The sequence below is a fragment of the Megascapheus bottae genome, chromosome 20 (genome assembly GCF_031878675.1).
Source record: "Megascapheus bottae isolate mThoBot1 chromosome 20, mThoBot2.hap1, whole genome shotgun sequence".
Classification (NCBI taxonomy): domain Eukaryota; kingdom Metazoa; phylum Chordata; class Mammalia; order Rodentia; family Geomyidae; genus Megascapheus; species Megascapheus bottae.
This window is the reverse complement of record NC_143528.1, coordinates 3,072,254-3,094,006: the sequence shown is the minus strand read 5'-3', so window position 1 is coordinate 3,094,006 and position 21,753 is coordinate 3,072,254.

Here is a 21,753-nt window from a genome sequence, read left to right as displayed (position 1 = left end):
TTCTGACACAGCCTCAGGACAGCAGTAAGAGTACATAGGATAGGCATTAGTTCCTAAAGTCAGAAAGCAGAAAACAACTCAGGCCTCAAGAAACTTGATGTTCTTTTTCATCCCTAATTAAAATGAGTACGTCCCCACTTCTGCCTGATTAAGAGACATGACATCTGGGACTGTGCTGATAAATCCTACCGGCTGACCTACTAACATGTGACCATGCAAACATATTCTGCACTAAAAGCAAACCAAAAAAAAATCGTAACATTATGATGATGAAATCCTACTAAATATCAGATCTTCCTCTCCTTCTTTTTGGTTAAATACCATTCACTATCTTCTCTGACTCTCAAAATAACTCATGTTCTACATAAAAGTAAAAAAAAATAATATAAAGACTAAAAAAAGTATAAAAGTCAAGCATATTTCCATACCTCGAGACATCTGGCATTAAAATTTTAGCTTGCATTTCCATATTTTCTATGCAGATCATTTTTATAGCTAAAATTTTACTTCTTTTTAGAAATCTTCCCTTTATACTTCATATACCATAGGCATGTTTCCATACGCTGGCTGTTCCCTGAAAATACCATGTAAATCACTGAATAATAAATTTCAGCATAAAAATGTCCCAGAAAGTAAGAAAGTTAGACTGTTTACAAATTCCCACTGCACAATAATTCTTCCTCTCAATGATACTTTGATCATTGTATATCTTTTATACAATATACATTCTTCTCCCCCATCCCCACCCCCGCTTTATTTTTTGAGTGCTAGTACTGGGGTTTGGACTTAGGGCATGAACACAGTCCCTTACAGCATTTTTGCTCAAGGGTGATGATACTCTGCCACTTAATTCATAGCTTCACTTCTGGCTTTTTTGATGGTTAATTAAAGATAAGAGTCCCTCAGACTTTCCTGGCTGGGCTGGCTTTGAACTCCAACCTTCAAATCTTTGCTTCCAAAGTAGCTAGGATTACAGGTATGAGTCATTGGTACTGAACTTAAATTCTTCAAAGTGCTACTTGTTTCAAATATATAAAATTTTAAAGATTACTTGTGCTTATTGCTATATTGCTGTCTCTGAAAAGTAAGAAGAAGCTGAACGTTCTTTGAGTGGAGATATTATTTTTCTACCCTTGCCACCTGGGAAAATATAAATCCCTAAATATTTTAACTGACATATTTCCTTGATTGCTAGTGAGGGTGAGCAATTTTTTTGTAGGTCATGGGGCTTGAACATTGGGCCTGGGCGCTGTCCCTGAGTTCTTCAGCTCAAGGTAACCACCCTACCCCGGGCCCGGATGGTATCCCTGAGCTCTTCAGCTTAAGGCTACTGCCCTACCCTTGAGCCAAGCTCAACTTCCCATTTTCTAGAGGTTAATTGGAGCTAAGTCTCAGGTCCTTTTGTGCCCTGGCTGGCTTTGAACCTCAATCCTCAGATTTCAGCCTCCTGAGTAGCTAGGATTGCAAGCATGAACAACCGAACTCGGCAGGATGAGCAATTGTTTTTCTTTTTCTTTTATTGTAATTAATAGAAGGGTTACATTATATTCACGAGATAGAAGGTGCATAACTTCACAAACATTGATACCCTTTCTCATGACATGGTCCCCATTTCCCTCCCACCCTTCCCCCGCAGGATGAGCAATTTTTTAGAAATGTTTTTGGCTAGTTGCATTTTTCCTTTTGTAAATTGTTTGTTTATATACAGTCTACCTATTTTCAGCTACATGTGTATCTATTTATTTAAGACTTCTTTGTATGTGAAAAGAATTTATCAATTGCGTGTTTTATATGCTCTAAATTTAAGTCCTGGGCTTCACAGACAAAGGCCTGAGTCACACAGAGAAGTGTGCTTAACTGCACCTGGTGGAATGAACAGTGAATGTTAAAGAGAAATGTCCAGAAAGCAGATGATAGACTGGTTCAGTGACTCTATACTGATCACATTGGTTGTAGCTGGAACTCCCTTTCTTTTCATTTCGATGTGAAAAAGGTTTGCCTCCTTTTCACTGTTTTGCATCTATCTCAGCCCTCAAGTCTAATCCTTCCCCACAATCTTTTCTGCAAGAAACAAGGGAAGAAACTAATTTTTCCTAGGGTTGCATAGAAACCAAACAATCTCCTTTGATGGTTTATGATTCTGACACATTATATTAACAAAACATTTCCATCACCACAGTACCAGTTTCTTTAAAATGTTAAGATAATCATCCAAATAAATCATCTTAATCGGATGCAAACAATCTGACAAGCAAAAGACAATATAAAACAGGTGACATGGAATGTCTGAAACAACTATTTCGAGTAAAGCTATTTTTCTGGTAAATAGTTTTTTTTTTAAGTTTCTGTCAATTCTACTTTCGTATACAGTTCATGGGTTCTTGTGAAATACTTTTCGTTTATTGACTTAGGCATTTGCACAGTTTGGATCTTCAATGTCTTTTAAAGGACTTTGTGTGAAAGGCTTTTTCTCAGGTGGGTGGGTGTCATTCAGGGGTGGTGGGTATTTTTTAAGAGGTGGGACCTGCTAGGAAGCCTTCTGGTCATTGAGGATATGATCTTGAATTGAATTGAAGCACCCAGACCCTCCTCTCCTTCTGTTTCATTCCTGACCATGAGATGAGCCTTACTTGAAAGCTTTGCTCAACATACCTTGTTTGAGGTCTCTCTTTGCCCCAAAGCAAATGTTCCTGAATTGACTATCAGAAAGAAGGAGAACAGATGACATGCCCTCTTGAGGACTCTGTTCAAAAACCTCCTAAAAAATTCTACTTCAAACTCTTCTATGGTGAACCAAGCCTGATTTCTTATTTTTTAAAACTATATTTGTATAAAATGTCTCAGAGTACATGCCACAGAGCTAAATTTTTAGTCCAGGTATCTGAACATATAAACCTAGAAGTTGATAGAAGTTTTACAATGAGCTCATACCAAACTAAATCCACCAGCAATGTATAACTTTCTTATTTTTAAATTCAAATTTTATTGTAAAGGTGATATATAGAAGAGTTACAGTTAAATAAGTCTTTTTTTTGTTTTTTTTTTTTTGGTTGGCCTTGGGACTTGAACATTGGGCCTGTGAGCTGACCCTGAGCTCTATCATCTCAAGGCTAGTGTTCTACCATGTTGAGCCACAGTACCACTTCCAATTTTCTGGTGGTTACTTGAAGATAACAATCTCACGGACTTTTCATACCAGAGCTGTCTTTGAACCACAGTCCTCAGATTGCAGTTTCTGAATAGCTAAGATTACATGTGTGAGCCAGCTAGTACATTTCTTTTTGAACAATGTTATCCCCTCCGACATTTTCTCTCACTCCTTCCCCCTCCCTCCTCACTACCCTCTTTTCCATGTTGTAAAGTCCATTTTCAACATAGTGTCTAGTGAGTATCACTGTTGAACTGTTCACTCTTTGTCTTTCCAATTCTGTGATTCCCCTTCCCTTCCCCAAATCAGAAAAAAAACGTAAATATAAGACAAAGGATAGAGAAATCAATAACAGTGACAACAGAGAATAAACCAAAGGGGTAAAAGGAAGAAAAGAGAAAAAAACTGCAATCAGTAAAACAATCTCCTCTTGTTCCCATTTCTTGGAGTTCATTTTGATACGCATCATTTTCTTTGGTTATATGCACATAGCTATTGAGCCATAATGATCCTTTGCTAAAAATATTCTACGCATATTCTTATGTTGATCCTTGGCTGACCCAGGTTCCAATTGAAGTAGATAAGTAATCCCCAGACACCTTACATCTTGTAGCCACTGAATACTTTATAAATGCCTTTATTTTTGTTTAATAAGATGCAAAGCCATCCCCTAACCCACTGTAACAAAGGTATAAAAATGCTAATGTAATCTTTATAGGTCTGTTATTGCTTCTGTGGGAGGAATAAAAGATGAATCAAAGTACATCAGCACAGCAAACGCTCCAGCATTTGACATGAGCCATTCCCATGGTTGTCACCAGACAGTGACAATGACTGTCAACAGCATATGCCAAACCATAGCATCTTAGGTTTCAGAGGCCTCCAGGTTGCCTTCTGCCTGTGTTCTTCCAAAAATGAAAGTTCATCAGCTTTTTTACAGAAGTTCTTTTAAAGAGCTCTCTAATTAGTATAGAATTCAAGACGACATTTTTATTTGACTTGGTGCTTAGCCTTCTGTTCTTTTGCTTACAAATCTGAAAATTGAATGTGTGTGAAGTACCTGACAGCCATGCCTTTTTAAAGCATTTAATTTCTCAGAGCATCAGAAACTTTATCTTCCGTTGACCATATGCCTCCTGCCTGCACTCCTTTCTAATCTCAGAGAAACACAATGTGAGAATGAGAATTTCTAGGAGAAGCTCTCTCCATCTCACAGGGTTTACAGGATACTCCAAGGCACAGTAACATCAGTACAGGTTCAGAAAATGATTGAGCCAGTTGTATAATAAATGTTTTGATTGGTCTTTGTCTCTTGTTCCCTGGAAGGAAGGAGGCTGTGAATCCATGGAATCTTCCAAGTGACAAGAGTGTCCCAGGTACTCATGGGATACTCCTGCCATGCTGTAGATTATCCAGAAATCCTAAGGTTGAGAGCAGGCATTGTGTTCAATCATGATTTTACCAATCACAGCTGTGTACAGCCTTGTTTACACTAATGTTAAGTGGAGCTTCCTGATAGGTGAGCACACAAAAAAAAGATGGACAGTGACATATGATGAAAGAAATGAAACCTTTGGTTCAAATGAACAGAAAGTAAATTGAAATAATATAGGAGAGGCAATATTTCCTTTTTTCAGTGCTAAAGAGGCAATTTTTTCTTCTTTCTCCCTGAATTAAGTCAACTCTGCTTCCATGTTTTGATTCCATTCATGTTGGAGAGAGACAATGGCTATGAAACCTTTCATCTTAAAATTTACTTTGATGTGAGAACAAAACTTGCTAATGTACAAATCATGACGAGGGGTTGTGCAGATTGAAAACTTGGAAATGAAAGGGCCATAGGTAGCCAAACCATTCTGTGAGTTAAAGATAAAATCCTCACTTTGCTTCCAGTTTGGCAGATTTTCTATGCAGAGGTTTTCCTTGGTTATTAGTCAAGTAAGTAGGCTTTACAGTTCAAATCCTTGAATAGAAGTATTTTGTAGAGCCACAGAATGCAGATACATTCAGTGAAAGCCATCGCTTTTCATGCCAGGGCTGTAATAGATGTGCCTAGATAGAATTCAATGTGGATGAATCAGGTAGATATGGAAGGATTCTTTAATATCAGAATGCTTTCAAAATGACAGATGACAGTCAGAAGTAGCACCATGGGAAATAACAAGGTGTCAGGTAAAATACAATGTATCAAATGTTATAAGAATTTAGAGGATAAATCATTGCGCTTCAAGAACTAGGCAATAATATGCGGGATAATATAAAAGTGAGCAGGAAGGATTAAGAAAAAGAAAATGCAACCAAATAGCAATTCTAAACAAAAATAAACAGCTGGACACTGATGGCTCAACTCCTGTAATGCTACCTACTCAGGAGCCTGAAATCTGAGGAATGTGGTTCAAAGCTAGCCAGGCAGAAAAGGCCATGAGTCTCTTATTTCCAAAAAAAACTACTCTGAAAAAGTCGAAAATAGCCCTATGGCTCAAGAGGTAGAATGCTATCCTTGAGCAAAAGGAACCTCAGAATGGTGCCTTGGCCCTGAGTTCAAGCCCTAGGACACATGCACGCGTGTGTGCGCACGTGCACACACACACACACACACACACACACACACACACACACACACACACACACACAACCAAATGAAAATTCTTTGGAGTGGCTGAATTGGAAAATACATATTATGGATGAGAGAAACAAGTTTAAACTATTTCAAGAGCATTTTTTCATATATTTTATTGTAAGTAATAGAAGGGTTACATTATATTCACCAGATAGAAGGTGCATCACTTCACATACATTGATATCCTTTTTCATGTCTTGGTCCCCATTGCCTTCCCCCGACACTCGCCCCTCATCTTGTTTTCCCCCCTTCCCTATCCTATTTCAAATAACCAAATACACATATATCCAATATATCAGGTGAAATACTATAACAATATGAGATAGTCAAGGGACAGCAAAAGAGATGAAAGGTAACATAGTATATTAAGGACAACAATCACTCCTTATATGGCTTTTGTTCCTATATCCTGGAGGTCCTTTCATTTAGCATCATTCTATATGGCCTCATGTATCTAGATTTTGTTCTATTGTAAATCTCTGCTAGGAGAGCCCAAGGTTTCTACTGATTATGACAAATGAGGGAAACCATTGAGCCTATGTTCCTTTGAGTCTGGCTTACATTACTTAATAGGATTTTTTCTAAGTCTTTCCATTTCCTAACAAATGGGGCGATGTCATTCTTTCTGATGGCATTACAGAATTTCATTGTGTATCTTGTTGATCCACTCATCAACTGAGGGACATTTGAGTTGGTTCCATATCTTTGCTATGGTAAATATTGCTGCAATGAACATCATTGTGCTAGTGGCTTTAGTATGTCATTGCTTCTGGACAAATGGGTAAATGTCAAGTAGTGGAATTGCTGGGCCATAGGGGAGCTCTATGCTTAGTCTTTTGAGGAACTGCCATACTGCTTTCCATAGTGGTTGAACGAGTTTGCACTCCTACCAACAGTGTAGTAGTGATCCCTCCTGGTCACATCCCCGCCGGCATCTGTTATTATTAGATTTTCAAGAGTACTTTTTGTGATAGTTCTGCATGTATAGCATAACCACAACAGCATAGACTGGAACATGAAACCACCCTTTGCTGCCATGCCTATCATGCCTATTGAAAACTCTAGAGATTTACAAATAGTAAAGCCTACCTTAAGTTTAAACTGCTTTGAAATATAGTCACCTGTGTGCATTTGCTTAGATCATGGAATGCAAACTGCAGCATGCTGCTTAGAGGGAGTTCTTCTAATTCTAGAAGAATGAAAGAAATAGCATCTCTTACCCCAGCAATTCCATTGTTCTGTAATTTTGTTAAGGCATCTTAATTGTTCAGAAATGGCTTCTTTAATGTTAGTAAAGAGTTTATCCTCTTAAGTAATTCTAAAATCTACTCACATTAAATTTTAATTTTATTATTCATTTGCTTTGTAAACATTCTATTAATTATGAATGAACAGTTGCCACATTTCTATTCTGAAAACATTGCTTTCATCGAGTCTTAAGATTCTGTCTTCTAGTGAACCAAAGTCTAATACCTTCCATATCATCTCACCATCCTACTAGATAATGCCATGTAATTGTCAATTATAATTTTATCACATTAAGAATTATTATGTGCGCTGAATGGCTCATGCCTGTAATCCAAGGTAAAATATGGATTATCAGAGTTCAAAGCCAGCCCAGGGAGCAGAGTTTATATGATTCCATCTCCAATGAACCTGCAAATTGTTAGGCCAAAGGTGTGGCTTCAATGATAGAGCAATAGCCAGGAATGAGAAAGCCTGGTAAGAATGCAAGGCCTTCCCAAATCAGATAGGGAAGGGGGGGGGGAAATAAGTTGAGGGGCTGGGGTGGGGGGCAGGAAATGGGGACCAAGACATGAGAAAGGGTATCAATGTATGTGAAGTAATGCACCTTCTATCTGGTGAATATAATGTAACCCTTCTATTAATTACAATAAAGATATATGGAAAGAATACTGTTGTTTGCTACAATAAACAAAAAAGAATGCAAGGCCCTGAGTTTAAGCCTTGATGCCAGCATACACACCAAAACCAAGCCAACCCCCTCCCCCACAAGAAAATAAATCAAAGGAAAGACCATGTAAATTGTCAATGGCTTACAGTACCATGTACTCAACAGTGTAAGATATGGAATATTTAACGTGCTACCTCTGTATAGCCACTTTGTCTCAGATAGACTTTAATTCACTATTTTCTGCCAATATGTATTCAGAATAACTCCAAGGCTTTATACCCTTGTTTCTTTCTAAAATTGTCTTTTTTCTCCTTTTTAGTTTAGACTTTGGAGAATCTTCAACCCCCTCTTGTTACTACCTCAGTGAATTCTTCCTTGAGTACATTTGATATAGGTGCGCATTCTGTATGCTTTTGGACTTCAGCAATAACATGACTGAAACATTGTGTGAGTTAAGGGCCATGTGATTATTAAATGGGTGGTCTTTTTCTTGTCCATCTGAAGTGGATCATAGTATTTTGCTTATTCTACAAACTGATGAAAATAGTGTTGAGTATATACTACTGTGCATTGCTGACAATTTTCATAGTGTTTTCTTCATATTGTGACAGATAATTGATATTGATGATTACATGGAGCTTGCCTAATATAACAAAAATAGAATATTGATTTCTCATGAGAATGACAGTAAGGGCCTGAGGTACAGCTTGATGGTATATTGCTTACCTAGTATGTGAGACCTTGGGTTTGCTTCCTGGCACTGCAATAAATACATAAATAAATAGTGGATTGAAATGGAAGTATGTCCCTGCACAGACCTAGCGCCATATTGTCCCAGGTGAGTGGAAAGTCGCAGGAACAATGCTTTCAAAATTCCAAAAGAGGAAACATTACAGTCCAGCATCTCAATGACCTAATTTATAGAGGCCACTTGCAACTTGGCACAAGCATGTCTGTAAGAGTCACTAAGGCTCCGGTTAAACAATACGGCGTCTGCCTCTCTTAAGCAAGACACGACTCAAGGCCCCAGAGAGGGAAATACAGGATTTCCCCTGCTGTCGGCACAGTGAGTCACTGTCTCCTAACCACACAATGGCTGGCTACGCAGCCCTCAGAGGCCTTCATCCTTCTCCATTTTTAGCAAAGTGGGGGCTGTATTTTCATAGGTAGGATCCCTGACGCCTCTCTCTCTCTCTCTCTCCAGCTATCTTCAGAATCATTGTAGTTTATAATGAATGGGAGGGGGCTGTTCTGTCAACCAAAATTAAAGCAAGCAAGTCTTAAGTCCCTCTGGGCAGTCTTTCAGAAGCAATGCTAAATGACGGGGATATAAATTTGGAAACCAGCTAACATTTGTACATAACCCCCAAACCAGTACCTGTCATACAACCCCAGCCATGTGGGAGTGGTGAATAATTTATATCACCTAATATGCACCTTCCCTATTGAGACTTTACCATGACAGTCTGTTTCAGGCATTGGTCTATAAATAGAGTGTCCTCTTTGCAGTGTATTTCATGCCAAGGGACAGCACTGAAAAAATTTTGCTCCGAGTTGCCCAATGACCCTAAGTGCAAGAAGCCTGTGATGTCAACAGATGAGCTTTCCAGGTGAGAAACCAATGGTGAGATTAATATGAACAATTCAACAATACATATTGAATAAGGTTCCTTTAAGCCAAACCACACATAAAGCAAGGTGAGCATCAGTTGGTGACAATGTGAGTGGAGAGTCACAGGAACCTAACTGAACATTTCCACTAACAGCAGTGGTGCCTTATGGTCTGGGTTCCTCATTGGCTGGCTAGAACACTGATATCACAGCGAATGAGGGCGGCTGTGTTCCAGGCAGGCAGCTCTTCCAGAGCAGTGGACCTTGCCCTGGCGTCAAGTAGGGGTTGCTTGCATGCTGTCCTTTCTGATTTTACCTCTGTGGACTAACCAGAGCATCATTAAGCTCAAGAGGTGATTGCTCACAACAAGGGAGAACAGGACAAAGAAGGGAGATAGTCTGATAAGGGCTTCTTGAATCATGATAAGAATTGAGAGTACATTCTTGGTGCTCCAAGTTTAAATCTTTGCCATCATCTCAGTTTTCCACTCCTACAGGGAAGTGACTTGCGAAGAAAATCCCAATCCCTTTCTAATAGGGCTGCTTTGGTGGCTGTGGGCCTCCTATAGTTCACTTATTGGTGTCATTTGAAATTGACAACTAAACTAAAATACCTCTCTCTCTCTCTCCCTCCCTCCCTCTCTCCCTTCCAATCTCCCTCCTAGTCTCATATCATATCATATATCATCTCCCTCCCTCATATCATATCAAAGGAAACTTTTACATACATACAGAGAGAGAGAGAGAGAGAGAGAGAGAGAGAGAGAGAGAGAGAGAGAGAGAGAGAGAGAAATCACATGATATGCTTATCTAAAATTATTTGATACCATGTTTATATAATGAACATTTACCTAATATCCATTATGGACCATGTAAATAATTCTGGGAATTTAAAGGCTTTTGGCAATTTCTCATAGAATTTAAGATCTTAGGGAGCATTCAGCAAGAAAGGGATAGAAAATAGAAAAGAAGGATGGATAGAAGGAAGGAAGAAATGAAGGAAGGAAAGAAAGCAGAAAAGAAAGAAAGAAGAAAAGACAGAGGTATTGGCCTACTTCTAATTCCATTTACATATTGCTTCTTAGTCTAGGTACAGAACACATTGCAAAATGACAGCAGAAAGGGGCCTGTGTGTTGACAAATGGATGTGTTATGTGTTCTTATGTGTATGCAGATACATATCCTTAGCCCCCAGTTTCTTTGTCCTACCCAAACATCTAAGCAAAATCTATGTATGTATGTATGTATGTATGTATGTATGTATGTATGTATGTATGTATGTATGTGTATGTGGTTTGCTGTGTTTGGGTGAATAATAAAAGTGTTACAAGATTGATAAATCTCTAATTTACTTAAAGTCACTAGCAATTTATCAGACTCTGTACTGTTAGAAGCTGAAATGGCTCTGAATTTATGGAAAGCATTAAGAATATATTTATTGTTGGCTGGGAGCATGGCCTCGTGGTAGCGTGCTTGCCCAACATGCAGGAAGCCCAGGGTTCGAGTCCCTGGAACCACAAACACAGAAAAAGCTAGAAGTGGTGCTGTGGCCCAAGTGGCAGAGTACTAAACTTGAGCAAAAAGTGTCTAAAGACAGTACCCAGGCCCTGAGTTCAAGCCCCAGGACTGGCATAAAAAGAATATATTTATTGTAAATAAGAATACAAAATTTATTATATTATTTTCTTCCCGTGTTTGAACAATGAGATTGATTGATACTTTTATCAAATAAGGTAAGGATAAACAGTAGTGAATAAAACCAAAGCCCCTGGTTCAATATCCCTTCAGATTCTAGATGATTCTAGGGGCAGCTGCTTTTTCCACAACTACATACAAAGCTCTGTTGCATGAGAAAAACTTCAGACAATACGAAACCTCTTGTAACAGCACCTGCAATTAACCAAATCTCTCTTTCTTAGATCTAAGAACTCAGTTTTCATGCACAAATTTAAAAAAAAAACATTCATACCCTCCACACCAAAAAAAATAAAAGAAGCTAAAGAGAAAGAGAGAAGAACTTCAAGCCTCAGCTGCACAGTGCAAGTACCAAAATAACCCATTATATTTGCACTTAACCTACTTCCACAATTTGTTTGAGATGGCCTGCAAAATTAAATATTAAATAATTAAAGTAATGATCAAAACTTTGAAAAGCAATAATAAAGTGGAAGTATTTACTGAGCCAGAAAGCACTGACCAAAGATGTTTCTAAAAACTGAGTATTGTAATTTAATTCTGAGTGTCCCAGAGCTGATGCAAAAGTAGAAAATCCATAAAATACCAATTCTTATTGTGCCACTAATGGAGAGTGGACCATGGTGTGAAGAGATGCCCAATGTGGAAGACATGGCATTTTAATTTTAATTTTATTTTATTGTCAGCGTGATGTACTGAGGGGTTACAGTTACATTCATGGGGCAGTGAGTATATTATTTCTCGAACATTCTTACCCCTTCCTCATGTTATTTTCCCCACTTGATCTCCCCCTCCCTACTCCCAAATTGTAAAGTTAATTTCTACCATATTGTCTTGTGAATATTGTTATACTGATTCACACTTTGTCCTTTGTCTCATCATCCTGTATCCTTGAAGACACTTGCTGTGTCCTTGTAGCTTCTGTCCTAATCCCTGGAATATTTAGTCTTGGGGAGCTCCTCAGAGTATAAACATCTCAGGGAGAGATAGATATTGGGATTGTGATTGGAAGCCATCCCAGGCAGAAAAATGTTGTCTACATTCCTTCTCAAGGAACAGATGAGCCTGTAGCTGGTGGCTCATAACTATAATCCTAGCTACTTAGGAGGCTAAGATCTGAGGATCACAGTTCAAAGCCAGCCTGGGCATGAAAGTCCCAGAGACTCTTATCTCTAATTAACCACCAGAAAACCAGAAGTGGTGTTGTGGCTCCAGGGGTAAGGGCGGTAGCTTGGAGCTGAAGAGCTCAGGAACAGTGCTGAGTTCAAGTCCCACAACCAACACACACACACACACACACACACACACACACACACACACACACACACACACAAAGAGATGGACATATTGGCATGCCTCTTACCCTAGTTCCCAAAAAGCCTGATGTAGGTGGATGGACATAGGCCTAGACAGAGAAGGATCCCTCATCTCAAAAAAAGGCAAGCAAAAGCCAGGGCTAGAGTTGTAAAGAAGAGTGAAATTATGTCGTGTTAAGAAAAATGGATATAACTGAAGATCATTAGATTCTCTGAAATAAGCCACTCAGAAAGACAACTATCATGTTTGTTATGTGAAATCTAAATGGAAAAAAATCAAAACAAAAAGAAGACATAAATATGAAAAGGGAATTCTTTTGTAGGGGAATCAGAGGGAAGGCAAGGTGAAAAGAGAAGGGAATGGGGGGGGTGAAAATTATGAAAGTATATTATGAGCCCTTTTGAAAATGGAGTAACCATCTTAAAATTATACATGGGTATTGAATAAGAGTAACTGAGGAAAATGTGATAAAAACACTATTTTATGGGTATAAATAATTAACATAACAAACACAAAATTTAAAAATTATAACATAATAAAATGAAATATTGTTAGTTAAAAAAGGTCAGGTTGGAGGTATTGCACATTGATAAGAAGGCATTCAAATCATAGTACTACTAAGAAACAAAATCCGAACAGAACAAAAGCTCAGGGAACAGCCATACTCTAAAGACCTAGAAGCTTTCCCATTCAACAATCTATTCTGCCATTATGTGAATGAACTATCTTGAAAATGTATTTCAGCTGAGCATTGGTTTGTTCATGTCTATAATCCTAGCTATTCAAAATCTGAGAATCCAGATTAAACCCAGCCTTGGCAGGGAAAGTCCCTGAGACTCTTACTTCCAGTTAACTGTCAAATCAGAAGTGGAGCTGTGGCTCAAAGTAGTAGAACTGGAGCACTCGGCTTGAGGAAAAAAAGCTCAGGGACAGCACCCAGGCTGAGTTCAAGTCCCATGACTAACAACAATAATAAAATCTGAGATTTACAACTCTAGCTCCTAATAACACCTGTCTAAACTGTGTAAAAAATAAGAGAAACATGTGGTGACGACCCTGTCAAAACCAGGACACTTAAAACATTGTTTTAATGCATTACTCTTCAAAATCCATGCCCTGCTAAGAAAGATTTGAAGAAATGTTTATGTTCTAAAACCTAAGTTCCAGTGATTGTATATAGAGATTCCCTTCTTGAATACTTGTTTGTTAAACATGACATTTGAAATATGTAAAAAAAATCAATGTTAAGAAATTCTTTAATGAAAAACAAGAATCACCTGAAAAAGGAAAATAAGATAAAGGTTTGAAAACATAAGAGCAATGATGATGAAATTTACTTTAATGGGAACATTTTTAAGGTGCAGTAGTTACAATGGTAATATTAATTCAAGAAAAAAAAAAAAAAGAAGGGCCAGGCCTAGTGGTAGAGTGCTTGCCTAGCATGCACGAAGACCCAGGTTCAATTCCTTGGTACCACATACATAGAAAAAAGCTAGAAATGGTGCTATGGCTCAAGTGGTAGAGCTCTAGCCTTGAGAAAGCCCAAGGATAGTGCTCAGGCCCTGAGTTCAAGCCCAGGACTGGCAAAAAAAAAAAAAGACCAGACAGCAACAGTGACAGAGATGGATGAATTCAGAAATACTAACTCTAATAAGTAGTTTATTTTCAGATAACTATAAATCTAATGAGAAAAGGAAGTCTGAAGCTACAACTCTCGGTAAGTGTGCTGTATGCTCTCACCTTAGTTATAGTAATGGCTTTCTTTCCTTTTTCTTTTTTTATCATGAGGTTTGAACTCTGGGCCTAAGTGCTGCCCCTGAGCTCTTCAGCTCAAGGCCAGCTGCCATTCCAGTTGAGCCACAGCACCACTTCCTGGCTTCTTTTCTTGTCCCCTTCGTCAAAGCAATTCATAACAGTTGAAGCCCACTTCAATGAACTTTTTCACTGAACAGATGGAGTGAAAATGTCACATTCTAAGGTTGGAATTAGAATCCTCCATCATAATCTATAAAGATCTGAAGGATCTAACCCAACTGCCTCTGATGTAATGTTTTGTGTCATCTGCTTTGCTTGAGTGAGACTGGCCTCTTTTCTATTAAGGAACACATAGGTGGCTCTCGCTTTGATTTCATTTGTGATTTCATCTAGTCGCCTTGTGACACTTGCTGTAAGCACAGATTCATTTTCTTTGCAAACTTAACATTGTCTGAAAGCTGATTGTTATTTGTTTAGTTGGCTCTTCATGTTAATTATTGCAGATCTACTATTAGATCATAAATTCAATGTGGGCAGAAATTCTGTTTCTAGAAGCAAGGGATAGAATTCGTAACAGTTTAGTGTCTCTCAGTTGGGAGATCTTCAGTAATCATTTTTTTCAGTCATTCTTACGGTGAGGATAGTCTTTTCAACATAAAAATTGATAGAACAGTAATACAGGTTGAAAAAGTTATGCCGACCTAAAAATAAATGTACACAAAACCATCTCAAATGTAAAATTACAAGATAATGAAATAAGAAACATATCTGGAAAATGTTAGTCAATCTGCTATACATTAAATGTATTATGAATCAGCAAGAATCTTAATATCTCAAAAGAGAACTCAAATAACATGACAAATATGAAGCAAGACTACAGAAACAAAGTATGTGCTATCACAGTAACACAGTGTTCAAAGTAACACCATGACAATGAATTTATCTTTTCATTTAGCTGGAAATTTGGTATATTTAAGTTTCTATTATGTGTAGAGTATATAAATAAACTTCCGGAAGGAATTATGAATTGGTACAAAAACCTTGGAATAAAACATATCTTTCATCCCAACAATTCAACTTTTATGAACTTACCCTTGAGGAAACAATCAGATCAAAGCAACATTATTTACAGAAACATCATGCTACAAAAATTGTATGCTGCACATCACACGCTCTTAGTTTTAAATGAACATACCCATATTTTTGCAAGTGCATCTTTTACACACACAGCATAAGCCAGGACATCAACAAGTCAACATTCTTATTTGATGCTGATAAGACATGTATGCATACATATATACCTGTATATACGTGTGTGTGTGTCCTGGGCTTGAACTCAGGGCCTGGGTGCTGTCCCAGAGCTTCTTTCCTCATTGTCAGTGCTCTACTGATTGAGCCACAGTTCATTTCAGGTTTTTCTTTATGGTGGTTAACTGGAGCTAAGAGTCATATGGAGCTGGGCACTGGTAGCTCATGTCTGTAATCCTAACTACTCTGGAGTCTAAGAGCTGAGGATTGTGGTTTGAAGAACCAGCCTGGCAGAAAAGTCCCTGAGAGAATCCTATCTCCAATTAACCACTACAAAACCAGAAGTGGCACTATGGCTTAAGTGGCAGAGCACTAGCCTTGAGCACAAAGAGGTAGGGGACAGGGCCTAGACCCTGAGTTCAAGTTCTACAATGGAAAAAAAAAAGCCAGGCTGGCTTTGAATCAGCTGTTTTCGATCCTCTGATCTCAGCCTCTTTTGAGTAGCTAGGATTATAGGCATGAGGCACTGGTGCCAAACTTCCAACATATTTTTTTATTTCATGTTATTTTGGGGGGCTCATAGGGCTTGAACTCTGGGCCTGAGTGCTGTCCCTGAGCTCTTCAGCTCAATGCTACAGCTCTCCTTCTGGAGCCAGGCCTCACTTCCCATTTTCTAGTGATTAACTGGAGATAAAAGTCTCAGGTCCTTTTGTACCTGGGCTGGCTTTGAACCTCAATCCTCAGACCCTAGCCTCCTGTGTAGCTAAGATTATAGGCGTGAGCCACCATATCTGGCCAAGCTTCCAATTTATATTTTTAAACTAATTTGCATGTTTTTAAAGTTTTTATACACTGATAATGATGTTATGCTAATTTTTCAAAAAGAAAATAATGTCATGACACATTCAGAAATTTAGGATTCATTAGTACAATCGTGACAAATAGGACAGTATGGCAGAAGAATTCTGATTCTTGAGGCCTGAGAATTCCTCAATGAATCCAAATGGATTTCTCTATAGCAGGTTTCTCCTGTGACATTCAACCTATCAAAAAAGTGCTGTACTTAGAAATCAAAGTAATACCAATTCCATATTAATTAAGAAATGACATAATGAGTCACAACATAATCTTTACATTTATTTTAGTAAAATCTAAATTTAGATTCATAAATGAACTTTTTTCCTCCATATCATGAACTAGTCACAGTTATTCAGAGTTACTTATCTTTTTCTTTAAAAATGGGGACATATTCACAAGGGGAAGACTTGGAAAAAACTCATATTAATTAAAGTAAGCCAGATGCAAAGAAACATAGGCTTCTCATTTGTAGTAATTAGTATACATCTAGGATTTTCCTAGCAGAGGATCACAATAGCTCAAAAGCTATGTACATATGACCATTTAGGAGGATGCTAAGTGAAATAAACTCCAGGATATGGAAACAAGTTTATCTTTGTGGTTGTCATTTTTAATATTCTTTGTGAAGTTATTTCTTTCCTCCTTTTTTCCCCCTTATGACTTAATCCCTGTTGTTACTGTATCTGACTTTGGTAGTTGGTATATCATATACACATTTAATTGTTTATTTGAATTAGGGAAGGGAAAGGGAAAAACAAAGTGATGAGACAAAGGACAAAGGATGAACCAATTAACAGTCATATTCACAAGGAAATATGTTGGAAATGAACTTTACAACTTGGGAGGTATGAAATAGGAAGTGGAAGAAAAACATGGGAAGGAGTAAAAATATTCAAGAAATGTATGTACTACTTTGCAAATGCAACTGTAACCCCTCTATACATCACCCTGACAATAAAATATTTTTTTAAAAAATGGGGACTGCTGAAAATCAACCAAAAATGGGGTGCTTTCACCCAATCCTATGTGTATGTTTTAATTGACTGTAATTCTTTTTAGATTAATAAGTTACTGTTGCACTTTCAAATCTAGAACTTTGTTATAGAAATCACACTATATCATATATCATTTAGTGGAAAACTCACATCACAAAGTCTATGATAAAGGCTTTTACTAAAAGACCATCTGAATTTAGTTCCCTCACTGGAGTTACCAGTTGTGCATTCATTCACCAGGAATTTATACAGCCACAATAGTACCCTGTAATCTCAGAACTCAGGAAACTGAGGCAGGAGGATCATGAGCTTGAGGCCAGCCTGGGTTAGAAAGTAAGACCCTGTTTCAAGAATGAAAACGCTGTTAGATTTCCCATCTGATCTATGGTTTCTTTCCTTCCTGGAAGAGAATCCCTTCCCCCATCATAGAGCCCTTCCCTTCTTCTCTTGGGAATTACACAGCTAGAAAATTATTAGAGGACAGTATACTCTTTCAAATTCTTCCAATGGTATTTAAAGAGACTGTTCTTTTAAATGTGGCATCACTTTTAAAGTGGTGTCTGGAGATACAGGAATTGGGATGGTTTTTCCAGCTGAGCTCTTAATGTCCTATGACATGTCACCTCCCTATGCTTTCATTTTTCTAATGATTTGTAAGTTGCTGTGAGAATCCCTCTCAGGTCCTGTGTGCAATATGTTGTCTGTAGAGTACAATATGGATGCAGATGTGGAAGAAAAGAGGAAGGAGACACACAGAAACATTAACCAGGGAGACAGCTGGTAGATACGCCAGTTTACTGGAAAATCTTTATTGAATTTTCAATTCAGATCAACCCAAAAAAAGCATAAAATCCTGTACATTTATTTATAAACTGAACTTTTCTGTTTTTTGTTTGTTTGTACAAATTTCTGACTATTTGTCTCATAGGACCCTGGAGACAACTTATGAAGTATATTTTTGTGTCAAATAGAGAAACTCAGACACTGCAGAAATAGTACCTCTCTCCCCTCTTGTACAAACACTGAAATTCTGCTAGCCAGAATGCTGACAATTTATAGTAATCTGTGTGGTTACTATCTTCCCTTCGGTAACTTTTTGGATTAACTTTTCTCTAGCATTTTTCCAAGAATGAATTGAATCACTTCCTTTCCATGATCACCTAAACAGAAATAATTGATAAGTCAACTGGGCAACCACATCCGGGGAAGCGGGGAATTGGGAGGAAAGGCAAGAGAACTTTCCAGCTACCTCCTTGTGATGCTGAATGTATGGTCTGCATGAGAAGCAGGAGGTGCACAGAGAAATCACTTGTCACTCACCCTGTGGGTCCAGGTAGCTCGGAGGAACAGCCAGTAGACTGATTTACTCAGTGTGCCCCTGAAACAGCAGCTAAACACCTGAGACCAGCAGTATAACCCTGTATCTTCATGATGATGCCCCAGCTCCCAAATACCCCCTTACCATGAGTCAGATATCTAAGTTTTAGTGGAAAGATTGAACAATACAGTGATTTGAAAAATGCCAGTTAAAGAGGTAAGGTCTAATGAAGTGTTCCCATCTTCCCAGAAAACACTGTGATCTAAACTGGAGATTTAGGCAGCAACCTAGTTATTCCTTTGTTTTGAAGTTTTCAACTGACTTATTCTTGGAGGAGTTTCTGAGATTTGAACATATCCTCTGCCACCGAGTTATATCCCTACCCTTGAGCATCCTGTATCAGTGCCTCCGTGCCAGGAGTGAAGAGAGACAAGATGGAGGACAGCACAATCAGATTCTGTGTTTGCTAAGTCTGGACAGTCCCTGTCACCTCAGGGACTTGGGCCTCTGGAGCACAAAGCACTTAGGGAGTGCTTAACCTCACAGATGCTCAGAAAACTGCCTTCTTATCCAATCTTCTCTGCTTCTCTCTGAGGATGAGCAAGTGTGCCAAGAATGGCAGAACACTGTGGACACAGCTTGAGTGGACAAGAAGAAAGTCCCAGAACTTGGTGTTCTGGAGCATCTGTAAGGTTAGACAAACATAAACCTGGAAATGGGCTGGGAATTAAAGGTAAGGAATTAAAAAACAAAACAGCTACTATTCAGGGAGGCAGAAAACTTACCAGAGAGTTCTACACATTTCTTTTGGAAGTTAAAATAAATGGGCATCAGGTCTTAACAGGTCTACAACACGTATTTCATGACTTCTTTGTTATGTGCTCATGGCCATTGGGGATCAGCAAGGACAACAGACTGGGGGGAACTTAAAGCCTGAGCTGGCATTAGAAGCAGAAGAGGCTTAAGGGCAGGAATCTTCTGAAAGGCCCACAGAAATACCATTCTCATCTCTTTATGGTATAAGGTGTAGATTCTCCAGGCGTAGAGCAAGTTAGAACCCAGGAAAGGTATTTATTTCCTGAACTGGAGGTATAGGAAAGGCTGGGATGAGGGAAATCACTACCCAAATTTGCAGGATACCAGCTATCACTGTTTTTTTTTTCTCATTTTTCCCCACTTAGAACTCCACAAAAGTTTGTGTCCTCAGAAAAACTGTCTCCCCTGCCTTAATTCTATATGTTAAATTACTATGGTGCTGACATTATCAAGGAGAGAACAGAGGTTCTAACTCTGTCAACTGGTCAGCCAAATTCATGTATAAGGTAATGATTCCTAAATAAAGTAAAACTGAGAACCCAATGAACTGGAAAAAAAGACATTTAGCAAGTATTGAGAGCATGTGTAAGGTAGGTGTTATACTCTAGGAAGAAAACGACAAACTATTACATAATAAGTTGATGCCAAGGATGCTTGATTTTATTTATTTTTTACTTATTTTACTTTTTTGTCGATTGTGGGACTTGAATTCTGGTCATTGTCTCTGAGCTCTTCAGCTCGAGGCCACCATCCTACCCCTGAGCCACAACCCCACTTCCCATTATCTAGTGATTAATTGGAGATAAGAATCTCACCGACTTTTTAGTGCTCTGGCTGGATTTGAACTGAGATTCTCAGATCTCAGCCTCCTGAATAGCTAGGATAACAGGCGTGAGCCACCATGCCTGGCCCCAAGAATGTTTTAAAAGGGAAATTACAGGAAAATAAAGGAAGGTCGAGATACTATAGAGGCTTCCATGATCATGGTCCAGTTCTTCCATGTGCACAACAAATCAGAGTTTAGAAATTGTGCTAAACTTCCTTAACATCTAAAACACAAAGTCTTCAATAAATTCTTATTGAGTGCTAGTTTCAGAATGATTCTCAAAAATATTGATATACTAAAGATGACTTTCTCTTCTTTTATAGGTCTGTTGTCATTGTCTTCTTCCTCCTCTTCCTTCTCCTCCTCCTTCTACTTCTCCTCCTCCTCCTCTTCCTTCTTCTTCTTCCTCTTCTCCTTCTCCTTCTCCTTCTTCTTCTTATTTCTTCTTCTTCTTCTTCTTCTTCTTCTTCTTCTTCTTCTTCTTCTTCTTCTTCTTCTTCTTCTTCTTCTTCTTCTTCTTCTTCTTCTTCTTGTCTTCTTCGTCTTCTTCGTCTTCATCTTCTTTCTTCTTCTTCTGCCAGTGCTGGGATTTAAACTCTGGGTCTGTGTGCTGTACTTTAGTCTCTTTTGCCCTAGGCTAGAACTCTACTACTTGAGTCATACCACAACTTCCACGCACATCCCTGAATAGTTTACTGGAGAAAAGAATCTCATGGACTTTCCTGCCTTGGTTGGTTTCGAACCTCTATCCTCAGATCTCAGCCTCCTGTGTAGCTAGGATTGCAGGCATGAGCCACCAGAGTCTCCCAGTCTTCTCTTTTCTTGTCTGTTTTAAGAATTAGGTTTGCCATGCTTGAGTAGAAAAGTATTTTTATCACAGAGATATACGCACAGATTTCATACTTGCCTGGTATTTTAGAGACTCAAATTCATGTACCAATATGTACTAAAGTTCGCATTCTTCTAGAAAGGTGTCTGCTAAGTGTCCCAGGAGTGTTTTTGGATCTACTATGTAACCTCTACTCAAGTCTATTCATGAATCCATGATGGTATAATCATATCCAAAATTACCACCTCCGCCTTCTGTTGGCCTACTCTTCTGACTTCTTTTCATTATCCCTGCATCCCTCCATTATTCCTTGTAATTTTCAAAGGAGTGGCTGATAGGACTAAGGAACATATGCGCATTTGTTTCTTTAAAAGATGGCAGAATGGATGGAGTGTTCTTGCAATAATGTGGTATTATTTCACTGGATAAATTAACAAAGGAAGGAATGAGAAGTTGGCAGCATGGTATAAACTTCTGAGACACACATATGTTTTTATGGTTTTAGAGACATTTTTAGATAATTTCAAAATTGATTATAGTGATGACCTCAGACCAGGGAGGTCAATCATTCAAGGTTGTAATTACAATGATACCTTTCAGACAAGACTATTTTCCCAGCCACGTAACTCCGCAAACATCCAAACTGAGATGGGCTGTCCCTACCCGGAGTTCACTTTACCTTGTTAACACTGAGGATGCTATCTATTAGCTCTCTCTAAATCACTCACACAACTGCATATAGTTCTCAGCCTGTCAGGCAGGATTCAAAGGCCCTGAAGAGAGAGAGGGGCTGGATGTGACC